General features: G+C 47.7%; 1 protein-coding gene across 31 annotated transcripts in view; it reads left to right on the forward strand.

Annotated features, from left to right (window-relative positions):
- The window catches only part of LPP (LIM domain containing preferred translocation partner in lipoma), a 397,232-nt gene that overhangs the window by 49,603 nt on the left and 332,249 nt on the right, over positions 1-15,380 (forward strand). For 12 of the 31 annotated variants that reach the window (XM_065073592.1, XM_065073591.1, XM_065073579.1 and 9 more), the window contains exon 1: positions 5,027-5,164. The exons of 5 other annotated variants lie outside the window; for them this stretch is intronic. The gene's annotated coding sequence lies outside the window, so the exon portion shown is untranslated. Of the gene's footprint in view, positions 1-5,026; positions 5,165-5,459; positions 5,580-5,600; positions 6,117-6,156; positions 10,068-15,380 lie in introns of those variants that run through there. 14 more of the 31 variants (XM_065073595.1, XM_065073583.1, XM_065073574.1 and 11 more) reach the window with 4 other exon arrangements.

The raw sequence follows: 15,380 nt of genomic DNA on the forward strand, positions 1-15,380 counted from the left end.
ATTTCTATATGCTGTAACTCTATTTACTTTATAAGAAGAGCCTATAAGACTGATGAGTGAGGCAACCTATTTAAAATATATGTCTTGTAAATGTGTTAATGACTATATGGGCTATAGGTCCCTGTGGAAATAACACATTCTTTTAATAAACAATGGAGCGCATCCAGTTTTTCTTCCTACTTAAGTTATTTCCAGCACATTCACTAAAATGCTACCAGATTCAATAATATTTGTCTCTTTCTTGGCTTCTTACATACATAGCTTTCTTCCTTGACAACAAGTCCAAGATTTTTTGGAGCCAAAGCAGGAATGATGATGTGTTTTTGTTGTTGTTGTTCTTCTAACCAGCTGTCTCTGCTCATCTTGCTGTCACTAGGAGAAGACATCTGCTTAGTACATTCAATATTTTTGCTTTGATTCTCAACAGGGAGGTCAGAGCTTATGCAAAAATGTCCCCCAAAATATCTGTTACTGCAAATATTTCTTTGAAGATTGGGGTACTTCTTTGTTTGTTCAGTGTAGACTCTGTAAAGAATTTGACCAATTCCCTTCCTGTAAAACAAAGCACTCATTATTTCAGTGCTAAAATCTGAGCTCGAAACATTCATCCTTAGCGAGGTATTGTGCAAGATACCAGATGGTGTAAAATACAAAGTCTAGTGACTTCTACTTTAATTATATCACATCACTCTGATGAGATACTATAAACCTGTTCTTTTTTCCCCACTAAGCTGAGGCCCAGAGAGTGAGGATTCTTAATGAAATTGTCAACTTCTTTACCAATTCTACGTGCTAATTTCATCAAAATTGATTAGAAAAATTGAGTAGTGCTAGTTATGGCTTGCCTGTGGCCACAGAGCTCCAGGCAGTTCATTTTCTAGCGCTAGCAACCCTCTTTCCTCATTAACCAAAGATCCAATCTAGCAAAACACTTCAATCCTTAAATCCACCCCTGTTCAACAGAACGCTTAAACCTAAGCTAAAATCTCTCTGGGCTCAAATTGGATTTAAGTATGTCCTTAAAATTAAGTATGCTACACTGGCATGTTGCTCACCTGCACTTTTCAGCATTGGGATTTAACAGTTTTACAAAGCTTTGCCATTTCTTCCAAGTGCAGCACAGGCAGCTGTGGTCCAGAAAGTGGATGGAGCAGAGCAAGGAGCGGAGCCCAAAATAAGTGCAGGGAGATTTATACTTTCCTGAGCTACCCAGAACTCACTGTGGCCAACAGTAAAATGATATGGAGTTAGATAGAGCTAATCTCCAGATAAAACTGAGCGTCTCGTGAACCACGTGGAACTCAAAGATGTGTACAGAGCTGCAGAGGGTTTTGGTGATGATCACTGTCTCTGATATACTCACGGTAAGTTGGGGAGGTTGTTGGAAATTCTGTTTCTCATTAGTGAAGATTCTCATGGGGTTCTGGCCCAGACTCAATCACTGTCAGTGGTCTGTGATTTACTAAGGCCTGCCCAGTACATGCCTTGCGTTCCCATCTGGATGCAAACGTATGTGCAAAACGGGGAATGACAAAGCTTGGCCCACTGCTGTTCCTAGATTCCTTCCACCAGGCAGCAAGCATGTGTGTATCTCAAAATCAGGAACGTGCACCCTGGCTGGAAATTAATTCAGGCTTGCAGGTTGAGTCTTTTCTCTCCTGTCTGCCTAGTACCCGTGCTGGTGTTTCCTCATTCCTTCCCCAGTGCCGCAAGCATGCTCTTGCTGTGAGCTCAGGTTTTGCATGTGCTTCCAAGAATGCCCTATGGAGACTGGAGGGTCAAGTGTCCCACTGCAGCATGTGTCTTGATGGAAGTGGGTGTCCCCATGGCGAGCTAGGTGAAAAGTGCTGTGGTTTGGGGCAGAGGAGTCTCTGGTTGATCTAAGGCTAACTGCATCTGGTCTTTGTCTGGAAATTAGGTGGCAACTCTCCCAAGAACACGTGCTTAGTGTGTTTTCCAGCCTCTCTGGCTTTTACCCATGGAAGAATTAGTTCACCAGGTGGGCGACTTTCCTGTTGCTCTGGAATTGTTGCTAATGAGGGAATACGTCAGATCCCTACAACTCCATCTGATTACGAGTTGAATTGCAGCAAAAGTGGCTCGGGTTAGAGATAAGGAAAGTTTTTCTAACTGTAGCTCTGGAATGGATCCTCTAGAGATCATTATGAGAAGGGTAGTTGAACCTCTGTCAGGTATGGTTTAGGCAATGCTGGTCCTGCTTTTATGGCTCAAAGGATGAATCCCCGTGGCTTCCCAAGGGTTCTTCCCATTCTGGCTTTTTTGTGTGTGTGTTATTTTTGCACCTGAAATCTCACCAAAATCAGAGACCCAAATTCCAAAAAGCAAGGTTTCACCTGCTGACTTTTGGAAACTTGGTACAGAACTGGGTTACACACAGTCTGATGGGAGGTCGTGGTGTGTCACTCCCTGCACTAGACATTGTGCTGCGGGTTTATAAAGGCTCCTCCAGACATGGGGAGGTGAACCAACTGGTCTAAAGTCATACAACACAGGAAAAGTAGGAAGAGAGGCCAGGTTTCCAGGCATGCACCTTAACCACTAAAAAACTTCATTTCCTTGAATTAATATTGGCCCAGGCTCACTCTTGTATTACTGCCCCCTGAGTGGCCTATGCAATGTCAGGCATTTCAGTCTCTTGCTGTTTAATTCATTTTGCTGCTATGGTGCAGGGCGCAGTGGATATTACTGAAGGAATGATTGCATGTTGCCAGTATTTTTGATTCTTTCCAGGCAAAGAAGAGATTTTCACAGCCAAGCTCAACACCTTGAATTTTCTACTTTCATTTCCAAAGTGTATGATATTGGTCATGATAGGAAACCGAAAAAAAAATAGAAAATTCACGCTGTGCTTGACAAGGCAGTGACCATTCTGGGCAGCGTGTTACAAGGGTAATGGGCTGCGAATCAAACTTGTGCTGCTGTGCTGCAGAGGATTAGTCACAGCTCATCTACCTGCAAAATGGAGGTAGTAGTTACTATCTCACACTCTTGGAGGCTCAAAGCTTAAAACTTTTGGGATCACTCAAAGGAGGCTGCTATGGATGTGCAAAGTATTCTCTCTTCTGTTAACACGACTGGAAAATTGCATAAGCTTGATGGATAAAGAAGCAATAATTGCTGGATATGGGACAAGGAAAATATTTGACCACTGGTTTTATCTGAAATACTAAATGGAGAACACTTGTCTCTCACCTTGGGCCAAACAGTTTCTTTCAGTTTTCAGATGCTTCCCATAGATACTAGTTGACACAAAACAAGGGTTGTTGCAGATTTGGAAGAAAGGTAGAACAGAGCATTAAAAAACCCCCAAAACAAATGGCAACAATCCCTCCGTGAATCTGCTTCTCTGCAGCATTACAAGTCTAAGCTCCGTCAAGCATCCCACCATGCTGAGGTTGACAGACATCAGTGCCAGGAAGTCCCTCGTGATGACTGCCTGACCCCTGCAGCAGAAAACACCACGTCCTAAAAGTGTGATGAAGAAGGAGCACAACTTTGCAGCATGGCGGTCAAAACGCTCAGCTGGAAGGAGATACTTCAACTGTAGGTTCTTCAGGGAGCAAACTGAGCCCAGGATTACAGGGCCTCAGACAAAGGTTTTGGTTGTTTTTGGTGCTATGGTCTCATCCACTGGTGTTCAGAAGGGAACCATGCCCATGTTTTTCAAAACAGGCCACGTTCTCAGAGTGCTATCGGCACTCTAGGTACACCTGCAGCATGGGGCCCTGGTGACTCATGCACTGTTCTGCTTTGATTTTGGATACCAGAAGGGTTTAAGCACAGGGTAGGCGGCTAGGACAAGGCTAGGGTATTTCTAGTCATAGTCATAATGCTTAGAAAACGTCTGTGGCTGTGACTGACAGGCTCATGCAGATTTAGCTGCAGTGTTTCTAAGATAGCATCTGGCCCTGTCAGCCCTCTCCATCCCTCGGGAGGAATTTAGCACCCCTGGTATGGAGGGCCAGTGCAGGACACCAAATCAACCACAGATGGGGAATTTGCACTGAGGACTGAATTTGGGATATGTCATGCTCTCCCTGCTACAGTGCCTGTTGAGGAAGGGGTGCCCATCGGGGGGTGGTGGTATCTCCTGGGGTCTCCGATCTGCTTGGGTGACTCTGGGAGCACTCTTGCTTGTTTTAGACACTCTGGCAACCAGGGAAGGGGGAGGGAGGCTGGATCACAACTCTGCATTCCAGTTTTCTGTAGTCTTTTAGGCACCTAATGTCCTTTTTTGTGTCCTTACGTGCAAACTTTCCCTCCTGGGGCTGTCAAGTGGTGAGTGTGGACATTAAAACTGGTAATGGGATAAGACTGTAAACATCTTCTGAAAGCGCACAGCAGAGCGCTTTATTGTCAAAATGAAATACATTTAAAGTGCTTAAAAACTCATCCAGAAATCTCTTTCCAAATGAGTAAGGCTTGGCAACTCTCCTCTCTGCAGCCTGAACGCAATGCAACTCTTCTGTCTTCAGGGCAAATGCACATACCCAATGGCTACTTAAAGGGTAACATTCCATTATAAAAATAATCACACTCAAAATCCAAATTATTTTAATTTCGTCCTTATAAGTAGCCACAAAACAATCAGAAACTGATCAGAACATGGTTTCCCTTCCCCTTCTGTTAAGTATGTTCTACAGGGTTTGCTTTGAATCTCAGGGCAGGCAGCTCCTTTTTAACTCCCAGCACCTTACACTTTCTCCCACCTTTTAATGCGCCTCAGTTGGGTCAGAACAGGGAAAAAGTTATTTGGAAAAGCACCTAAAAAATCATAGGGAGCCACGGACAAAACTTCTCTGGGAAAAGCTGAATACTGAAAGCCACGGTGCACGTTTTTGGGCCTAAGCCACCCCGGTTACAGCGTAGGAGGGTGATGCTTGCGGGGTCGGGGCTGCCCCCAGCCCCGCCAACGTGCGCGCAGCGCAGCCCCATCCCCCGCCGAGCGGCGGCCCCGGCCCCAGCCCTTACATGGACAAATCTGCCTGCAGGGAAAGGCAGGAATTTGGGCCCTTGACGTCAGCCCGGGGCAGAGCGCAGCCGCCCGGCGGGGCGGGAAGCAGCGGCCGCGCTTTCGCTTTTTGTTTCGGGGGTGTCCCGCCGAGCTTGGGGCTACCGCCCCCCTTCCTCCGACCGAGGGCAGGTAAGGGCCGAGGGGGGCGCGGCGGGAGCGATACAGGAGGCGAGAGAGCCGCGGCCAGGGGGATGCAGAAGGGAGCGGGAGGGGATGGATGGACCGGAGGGATGGATGCGGGAGGGCGGAGCACGGGAGTGGCTGGCCCGGGGGGATGCCGGGGGGATGCGGCGGGGCCCGGGGTGGGGGCGCAGATGCAGGGAGCGCGGGAGGGGCTGCCCGGGGGGCGCGGCGGGGCAGCGACACGGAGCGCGGAAGGGGCCGGCGGGCGGAAGGGGCCGGCGGCGGGGCCGGGGGCGGGCGCGGCGGGGCGGTCCCGGGCAGCGCCGCGGCCCCGTTCCCCGCCCTCGGCCCCACCTCCCCCCGCCGCCTCCTCCCGCTGCCGCCGCTGCCGCGCTCGCCTCCGCTGCCTCCTCCCCCCGAGGTATTGTTGCAGATAATAACTTGCCCCCTTCCTCTCCCCCCTCTCCGCCTGCCGAGGCAGCTGTGCAACAGCTGGAGCCCCCGGCCGGGGCGGGGAGCACTGCTGGCCGCCCGGGGGGGGCCGCGCTTGGCTCCTCCCTCCGCCCGGGGCGCCGAGGCCGCCGCGGGGGGGGAACGGCCCGGCCCGGTGCGAGCTCGGCCGTGGGGCGGGGGCAGCTCCGAGTGCGGGCCGGGGGGAACCTCCCCGGTATTTCGGCGGCTTAGCTGCCCGTCCCGCTTCCGTGCTGGGCGGGGGCTGCCCGCGGGCCGGGGTCCCCCCGGGGCGGCCGGGGCTCAGCAGCGCGGTGCTGCCCGGCCGCAGGTGCACTTGGCCCGGGCGGGGGCCGCCTCCGCCCCGCGGCGGCTGCAGCGCTGCCCCGGCGCCGTACCTGGCACCGGCCGGCCGACTTCCTCGGCCGGGGCTCGGTAGTAAATAACAAGTCGTGTAAAGCCCTGGCAGCTTTTTATACACCAGGGGAGGCCCACCCTTCCCCAGCAGGTAAGGACGTAAAAGTTTCCCACACCCTTACGTCACTCTGGGCTTTTTTTTAATATACTTATTTTTTTCATTCTTCTGCTCTTGCCCTCCCCTTTTGAACAGGCAAATCTTATTGCTGCCATTGTGCAGGAGCAGTCTCTCCACCCTGGGGCTATGCTGGGGAGAAGGCAGTGCTCCCGAGTAGGAGGTGTTGATGGAGAAACTCCTGATAATTACTCTGGCTACTGTACCTCGAGGTGCAGTTCGGTCCCGCTGATGAAATACCAGTGTTGATTTCTCCTGCTTTGTTTTGGTTATTTTTGTTTTTGTTTTGGCCCAGTTGTTTGCAGTTTTTTTTGGTTGATTTCCTGCTTAGTATCTTTCTGCCTTACTAGGCAATTGATACACAAATGTTCTAAGAGCCTGCAAGACCCATCAAGCTTGCTGATGTGTTGTCCTGCACATCCACAACACTTTGGCCCCTGATTACAGAATGGTTTTGACCCATGTGAAGTGCAAGGTCTTGCATGGAAGTCTTCTATTTTTGGAAACACTCTAAATTTAGAGACTCTCTTTGGTTCCTTGGGCTCATTTACTTGTAGAGTTTGTGCTTATACTTTCCAGGAATGATTTTTTTGGTCAAGATCTGAAAAGAGCCGGGAGTCCCTTGCTGTCTGGGTGCTGGTGATACAGCAGGTGCTGTTTCACTAAGTAATTGCAGATACAGGATACTAGGAAGGCAGGGGAATGCTTGGAGCTGGATAATGGGACACAGCATTTTGTCTGCACATTGTCAGCCAGGTTCACACTGGAAAATGTTCACTGTCCTGTGTGTCACCCAGCCATGCAGTTTCTGCATGTGAGGGACTTTCTGGTTATCCCCACCCTTGCTGTAGCAGGGTTGGCCCAGGCAAGGCTAAATAATTACCTGGAATACAGGATTCCCGCTGGGAAATGTTTCTCTCTGAGGATATGGATTTACTGCTGAAAACTTCTCTCTGCCTGTTTGCCTACTCTATCTCCCCTTGCTCACTCCATGCCCTTTGATTCTATTGCTTCGGAATTTGTTAGCCCTGTTATTCCCCTCTTCCAGTTGTTTAGTCATTATTGGAGGGTTTTTCCCCATGGGGACAAACTGTCAGCAGGTGACAGTGTGGGTAGTGGCTGTGGGGCCACCTGGCAGCGAGCTCCTGCCCTTGGTGTCGAGTCCTACCTACAGCTCCATCAAGATGCTTGTGTTGCTAATGGGGCCTTCAGGCCTGCTGCCCTCTCATATATAGTTTTCTTGTGATACTGTGTGAATTATTTTATCCAGTTTTTCTTCTTCTGCCTGAGTCAGGTTGTGTTGGCTCTTGTTGGGGGGAAAAAACTACCAGGTTGGGGCAACCTGGTTCAGGGTAGTGGTGGCACCAAGCTCCTGTCAGTAATGGTGCTGGGGGCTGTCCTGCCATCAGGTGTCCTCTGGTCCTTGTAGGCTCTCCTGCCCCTGCAGCTGAGGGCCTGTTCAGAGCATATGGTTTTCTGAAGGTCACTGTAGGACTTCTGGGTGTCTCTTGGCTGGTGAGAGGTGCCTGGTAGCAGTTAGGAGGTGTGCAATGAGTCTGTTGGACTGTGAAAATGGGCTCCTTGTGCACAGAGGGGGCACTTAAATGACTTTTTTTTTTAAGGCCTTCTTCCCAAAAGTCAGTCCCACCATGTGTGTGTTCTGTAAAGGCCGTGGGCAGATTGGCTCTATGTGTGTCCCATATTGTCAGCAGTCCCTCTTCAGGGTATGCAGCCCCTGTATGCTCTCTGGGTAAACTCCTGGGTTGAAACAGAGAATGTGTCCAGGAAAATGAAGCTAAAACTGTGTCCTGTTGAAGCTTCTGTAGGTGCATCTCCAAACTGCTATGAATTGCCATTTTGCAGTCTCTGTGGTGCCCAGGTCAGTGAGGATTACTGCTTTTGTTGTTGTGCAAGTCCTGGTCACCTGGTGTGTTGGTATCAGCTGTCCCCTGTAAGCTGGTGATAGAATTGCTCTGAATATAGTCTTCAGCTGTGCTGTGTTACTGATAGGTAACAGGCTCTGTCTTACCAAAATCAGGAACGGGTGTAGTGTAATTCATACTTTCAAATAATGTAAGTGTGCATTCAGGTGTGTGTATCCCTTGCCAAAGCGCTCATTTCTCTAGGGTGTTCGTGGGTGAAGCTCCAAAGCTGGAACACTGAGTTTTGTAAGGCACCTAATAGCATTAGCTACAGTCTCAGTGGAGCTGGAGTGCTTTTAAATAACATGATCATCAGTATGTATTTTTTATTATAATTCATATTATGAATTACTATGTGGGAGTTCATGATCAGAGTGAAAATGCCACTCACTTAATTTCGGAGCCTGACTGTTGCCTTGTTTGTTAGTTTGCTGCTTCTGTTTGTGTAATGTCAAACTATAAAAGTTGAGTGAATCCCTTCTGATCAGGGAAGCCTGGTGTATGAGGTTTTGGAGAGCAATAGTAAAAAAGGTGAGGAGCTGGAAAACCCAAAGGAGTTTAACCAGTAGTTTGGGATTGCTCCTCTATAAAGGACACACGTTAGAAGGGTGTCACAAAACAGTGAGTGCAAGTGGAAAAGGGTCTCTGTTCCTCTGTACCAGTGCAAGCCAAGGTGAAAGTGGTTGATTCAAAATGGACAAAATTAAGTGCTTTTCCATGTAGCTAAATGGTGGCGTTTATCACGCAGAATGTTGTTGAGGACAAGAATTTAGCCAAGCCTAGAAAGCAGATGGCTGTATGATTGTCAGGTACATTCAGAGTTACACCAGCTTATCGCAATGGTTCTTATATCATAAATACCTAATTGGAAAGAAGAGTCTGTTTGGTGCAGGTTTCTGTGAAACATCTCTTGCTGACTGTAGCTGCGGAAAAGCAGTAGCTTGGGTGGATGATGAATTGTTTGCAATAAGACAGTTTCCATGTGTCTGTGGAAACAGATACCCTCGGGGTGCCCGTGGTGGTTTCTCTATTCCTTTGCCCATGGCTGTGTGAACAATGCGTCCTTGGTGGCATTTCATTCTTTGTGTCTGAAAGCCTGACCCACGCACCTCTGCCTTTCTCCTAATAAACTGTTGCGGCCCTGATGTGGCTCTGGGCAGCACTTGCACCCTGTGCTCTGGCTGGCCCAGGACCACGTTGGGTTTCACCTCCAGCTGGTTGTCCACGCTTGTACCCATGCTGTCTGTGGTAGCTCAGTTGTTGTGGTTTAACCCAGCAGGCAGCTAAGCACCACACGCAGCCGTTCATTCATCCTCCCTACCCAGTGGGATGGGGGAGAGAATAGGAAAAAAGGTAAACCTCATGGGTTAAGAGTTTAATAGGACAGAAAGGGAAAATAATAATAGCATATATAAGATGAGTGGTGCATGATGCAATTGCTTGTCACCCGTTGCCAGTTCCTGAGCAGCAGTCGCCCCTCCCCCCTGGCCAGGTCCACCCCGGTTTATATACTGAGCATGACATCATATGGTATGGAATATCCCTTTGACCAGTTTGGGTGAGCTGTCCTAGTTGTGTCTTCTACCAGCTTCTCATGCATCTCTCTGGTGGCAGAGCATGGGAAGCTGAAAAGTCCTTGGCATAGTATAAGCACTACTTAGCAACAACTAAAATATCAGTGTGTTATTGACGTAATTCTCATACTAAATCCAAAATACAGCACTATACCAGCTACTGGGAAGGTGATTAACTCTATCCCCGCAGAAACCAGGACACTCTGGTAATCCCCTCAGGTGGAGGGAGGTTCCTGTGGATGCATGAAGAGGTTTTAAAGATGACATTGGGATGACAAAGAAATATACATTTCCTTTAGGTACATCTGTGATTTTTAGGTATGTTTGTTGTTTTTTTTTATGGAGAGGAGCCATCAGGGAAGGAAGATGAGCACCAAGTCTATGTGACCTGCCAGAAGTCTGGGATTCAGCATCTGTGTTTGCACGTGCGAGTAAGACAGCGATATTCTTGCCTGCTTTCAGTCCTCTGCAACCTGCGTTCTTACCCTGGTAGCTTTGTCATCTTCCTCTGCTCTCGCTGTCATAGCAGAGTAATTCTGCTAAAAGCTAGAGAGCTTACTGGAACTGCAGCCACGCTTCGAAAGCGGGCAGGAGTGGAGAAGACAGAAACCACAGCTTACCTAAGGATGTGGGTTATCTGAGGGATGGATTCACAAGGAACAATACCTTTAAAGAGTGTGGGTGATATGTAGGAAAATGCAAGACTTGAAATAACTTGATGAACAACAGCTCCAGTGGAGGGATTGGAGGGAAGATGTTGCAATTGGCTTTCACATGTACATTGGCATACTGGAGAGGAGTGTCGATGATGTCCGATGATGTCTGTGCTTTCCTCTTTTTAATTTAGGGAGCTTTTTGTTTTGTAAAATAGAAGCAAACAGAGAAAAGAAAACAACAAATCAAACCGAAAACCACAGACCAGAAAAAGCCCACAAAGTTCAAAAGCTTTTTGAGCGCTTGTGTCTGCCCAAGAAGTGGGGGTTAGCGGGGTACAGGGCTCGACTCTTTCCATTCCTCCTGCTTCTGGGCACGGCGGGGCAGGTAGACCTCACGATGTTTCCAATCCAGACCTGAAGAAAAACGCAACCCGCTACCCACACTTAATCGTTGTGATTAAGGTTACTGGTAGAGACACCTCGGTGGAGATTCCGCTTTCATCTCAAAGAGCTGGTTTTGATCATGTTGTGAGCAAGTGCAAGAGCTGGCATGAAAAGGATCGTTTTTAAGTTGCTGTCAGCAAGTCTCTGTCATTTTTGACTTGTCATATCTGTTGTTGGGATCTGTGGGTGACAGTGACATGCGTGTGAGTCACTCAGAAGCGCTCCCAAACTATCGCAATATGCTCAGGAAAGGAAAACAAACATCGGTGGAGTTGTGGGCTGCTGATAACCTTTTTGTAGAAAAAGATGTATTAATACAAGCTTTTGAGTGTTGCAGGCTGTTAGGGGAGGATGTTTTCCATTTCCCTTGATGCCATAAAGGAACCTTGTAATACAGTGATTTCTCAGTAACTCCATAAATTCCTTCGCTTAGTTTGGGGTGTTTGGGATGCTCAAGGGTCTTTGATTTCTGTGTGCAAGTCCCTGCCAGCCCTCTTTGGGGCTTCCAGATCCAGCTGGGAGAGATCCTGTTTTGTGCCTAAGTGGGTTCCTGCACTTGAGCATCCTCTAAGTAGGTGCCATTCAGCACTTGGCTGCCTTCCTCCCGCTGCTGCCGCTGCCCAGGGATGCTTCACGGCAGGCAAACTTCCGCCAAGTCTTGGATGATTGTGCCGCCAGTGGAATAGTTAGTAGAGATTTAATATGGCCATTATCTTTAGGTAATAAAATATCAACTAACTTGCCATAACTATCTTGTTTAATGTCTATTAAAAGGCCCACATACTTCATTCACTGGGTGAAATTTAATAGAAGTTCATCTAAGCATTTATTGCTTATTTAATTTAAAAATAAGTTGATCTCCACAGTTGGTAACAGGCACTGAGGATTTAATTAACATTCAGTAAGCTACCCTGTTAGCTCTGAATTACACAGTCAGGCCTTGTTTATGCATCAATTTGTAGCTCCTACCCTTCCATTTGTTTTGGGCCAGTGGATCCCATTGTGTGGACCTGCAGTCATCTCCTCCATCTGCTCCTCTTCACCCCTCCAGCTCGAGACCCTCTGCCCAGGAAGCACAGCTGTGGGCTGCAATGCTGCTGAGCAGCCACAACCCAGCTGCTTTATTGCAGGACCAGTCCCGCCAGCTGGGCGAAGGATGGATGGATGGATGGACGGACAGACGGATGTATGGAGGTGGAAGCTAGCAGATTGTTCTGCAGACCTTGAAGAAGGAGCAGTGGGGCCCGGTGGGATGGGTAGAGATGCGCTGCATGACGGGGTAAAAGCAGTCCAGCTCCTAACTTTAGTTAAGCAGAGCAAATTTGAAGTATCTCCCGTAGTGCTTTTTCAGCAATGTGGCTGGCTGCATGAAACTCAGGTTTTTGAAGTTTTTTTTTTTTTTCCTTAAAGAGAAACTTGTGATTTACAGGTGATTTGCAGGTGGTCCTGCTGCAGTTGCAGTGTTCATTGTAGCCTAGCTTTGGTGGTTTATATCTCAATAACATGCTTGTGCATCTTCGATGTGCTGTGTGCATGTACCCTAAGGAGCGTTCTCTGTTGCAGCAGTTTATTACCGCACCTTAACAGACTTGAATTACTCCACTTAATGAGGCAAGCATGAATGAAAGCGAGGAGTCTCCCAGACAGTGTGCAGTGACTGGGCTAGGAGACTGATTGGATTAGCAGCTGATAAGTGGTTGTAGCTCCAGCTGCTGCATCTCCCCTGCCTCATCGCCCCGGTGTCACCGACATTCCTGTTTCAGCTCAGCACCGAAGGAGATCAGCTGGCTTGAGTTTAGCACACCTCATCGCTTGGGATAGAGACTTGATTTGCTTTTCAGGGGTTTGGGCAAATCTTGAGAGAGACCTCAAGCTATTACTCTGGCCAAGACAAGTTTTTAATCTGGATTTCCCAAGAGAAACAGATGGTGATTGTCGCAGCCACGTGGCAGTCCTGTAGTTAATTACAGGCAATGCAGTCCGTTAAAAGAATGGTGTTAAAGTTACAAGTCCAAGCGTTCCAAAGCTGCAAAATGCCAGAATGAATATTGTTGATGAAATCTTAATTTGCCATTTGCCCCCTCTCACCACCCTCCCAACAGGGTATTATGTCACAACTACTTAATTGCCAGAGCACCTACTTCTTGTGCCCTAAGTGGAAGGTGATAATGGGCAGCTATTAATTTTCTTTTCTTTTTGTGCAGTTGTGTGGCCCCAAGCCCTATTTACTACATACTATTAAAACCTGGAACTGAATGTAGAATTATTAATTTCCTTTGGTGCTGTTCTGGGTTGTTCTTTGCTCTTTCATTGAAGTGCTTTGCCAGTTGGGAGGACTGTTTTCACAGTGCCTTCCTGAGGTGAAGGGAAATTATTCTTGCTGTTTTACTGATGGGATGCTGGGGCTTGTAGAGTTGTGAGGCTGGCAATCTCACATCGTCCCCAGCACTGAAATACAGGAGAGAAAAAAGCCACTTAGGCCAGGGTTGCTCTCTTTAGTTTGCAGTCATAACTGATAATCAGAGAAATGGTTGAAAAGAATTGTTTGTAATTACAGACTGAGGTTAGCATCCTTTCCATACAACTCTGGAGATTACTATGAACTGCTTATTGCAGTTATACCTATCTTTAGAGTCCATCTCCTCCATCTTTTCTGCTTTTATCTGCCTCTTACGCATTATCATCATCATCCTTCACTGGAGGGTAAGGCCTCTAGTTACCGGTTGTGGGTATTGAAATGCCTAGCTTAGTGTGGAGGCTGGTTTTTGCCTCTGGCATTTAGAAATCAGGGCAGTTTAATGCTGTTGAGTCTTAAAGGTGATGGTGAGGAGGACGAGAAATGAACCACAGAAATAGTTAAGGTCCAGGTGATATTTATGTATAAAAACACATTTCAAGGAGTAGAGTAAGGATGATGAGGACTGCGCATCATCTGCTGGCCACTACCTGAGTGGTTTATTTTCCTGTGTAAATTAGGACTGCCGTTTTTTAGGGTAGTTTAAGCTTCGTCTAGAGCTTAATGTAGAGCTTGATGTAGAGCTTCCTCTACATCGCTTCTGATCCTGCAGGCTAGTTTATGGGAGAATGAGAATGATGCCTTTCCTAGCATAGTTCCGCTTTGGTGCTTATTTAGGGAGTCCATTTCTTTCTTAAGTTCCTGGGGATTGCAGAGAGCTGAGCTTGGAAAACACAGTGTTGCGTCTTTGCCATTTAAGGAGGGCTCAGTGAACCTTCTGTATCCTAAGTCTGAAATTCAAGTGTATGAGTAATCCAGCTGAACTCTCTGCAGCCTCTTGTGTGCCTAAAGATAAGCGAGTGTTTAAGCACTGTCCTGCACCAGAATCCTAATTTGCTTCAAAGGCAGACAGATGGGGAAGAAACTATGAGCAAAAGGGTTAAAGTTATCTGGGGCATTCATCACTTAAGTGACAAATTGTGGGGCAGAAGTGTATTTTGGAAATAAGGGGTGATGCACTGGACCTCTGTGTTGTTGCAAGGATGAATGCAGCGTTCTTGGCATGTTAACTCCTCTTCAAGTGCTTCTCTCCGCATATGAGATTTAGGAATGAGGCCAGAGCAGCAAATGAACTTAAAACATTATAAATGAGCATATCTTTTGAAGGCACTCCATACATGCAGGTTTTTGAAGTGTCCAGGTGAAAGGATGGCAGCTTATGGAGTGCTGGTGCCTCCTTCCATGCCTTGGCACGGTGTGTTTAGCTCTGCTACATGGGAGAGCTGCGAGTGTGGGGTATATGAAGGCTGGGAAATCGGTGGGGATGTTTTTAAGAACTGCATCATAGAGTAGGAGGAGAAGGAGCTATGAGAGCAGAGCTGTTTGCCTTGCTGCACAAAAGGATTTGTGTAGGGTGGGTTAATCTGTAAGTTATTCTGTGTGAAGTCAGCTCCCCTCATTGCACAGAGGACCTGTCTGCGGTGTTTTGTGATCACTGTTTCTACGGGTGGATGTCGCATCTCTCTGAGGATGCGTGGCGGATGGTTTGGCATCACCACACCTTTGCGCTGCCCGATGTATTGCCTTGCTGTGCTCATACTCTGGTGTGTTACTGATCATGTGTGCTGGTAGTGCCCCATGTTGTCTGGGGTCAGGCCTCTTACTGGGCTGTCACACCCACACCTGCATCACTTTCCCTGGATGCTGTAGCCCAAACCTCTGGTCTGTATGTGTTTACATGCCCAAGGTCATGTTTTAGTTCTTGGGTCATGCCATCATGTACAAGAATTCCTAGTTAAAGTGACCTGCTCCAGCTTTGGTGTGTCCAGGGTGGCTGTCTGCCTGCGTTGGCTGCTCCCCATCCCTTGAAGGTGAAGTGCAGTGAGGCAGAAGCAACCTTAAAGGTTTTTTGCAACAACTCTTGATAAAGTTTTTATGTCTCAGATTATTTGATTCGTACCTGATTAAGAGTGTGTCCAGTTTCTTGGGTGGGACTGGATGTACAAATGTAGCTGTGTATGATCAGAAAGTCCCACACTGGATCATCTGTTTTAGTTCCAGCTGTCTCAGTGGATACACCTGCTAGGATAGGAATACTTTTTGTGTGTTTTAGTTGTGTGCATTCTAGCAGACATGTAATAGAAGTGATTGCAGATGCTTTTGGTGTCCAAAACAAGACAAGGCCTATC

The sequence above is a fragment of the Columba livia genome, chromosome 9 (genome assembly GCF_036013475.1).
Source record: "Columba livia isolate bColLiv1 breed racing homer chromosome 9, bColLiv1.pat.W.v2, whole genome shotgun sequence".
Lineage (NCBI taxonomy): Eukaryota > Metazoa > Chordata > Aves > Columbiformes > Columbidae > Columba > Columba livia.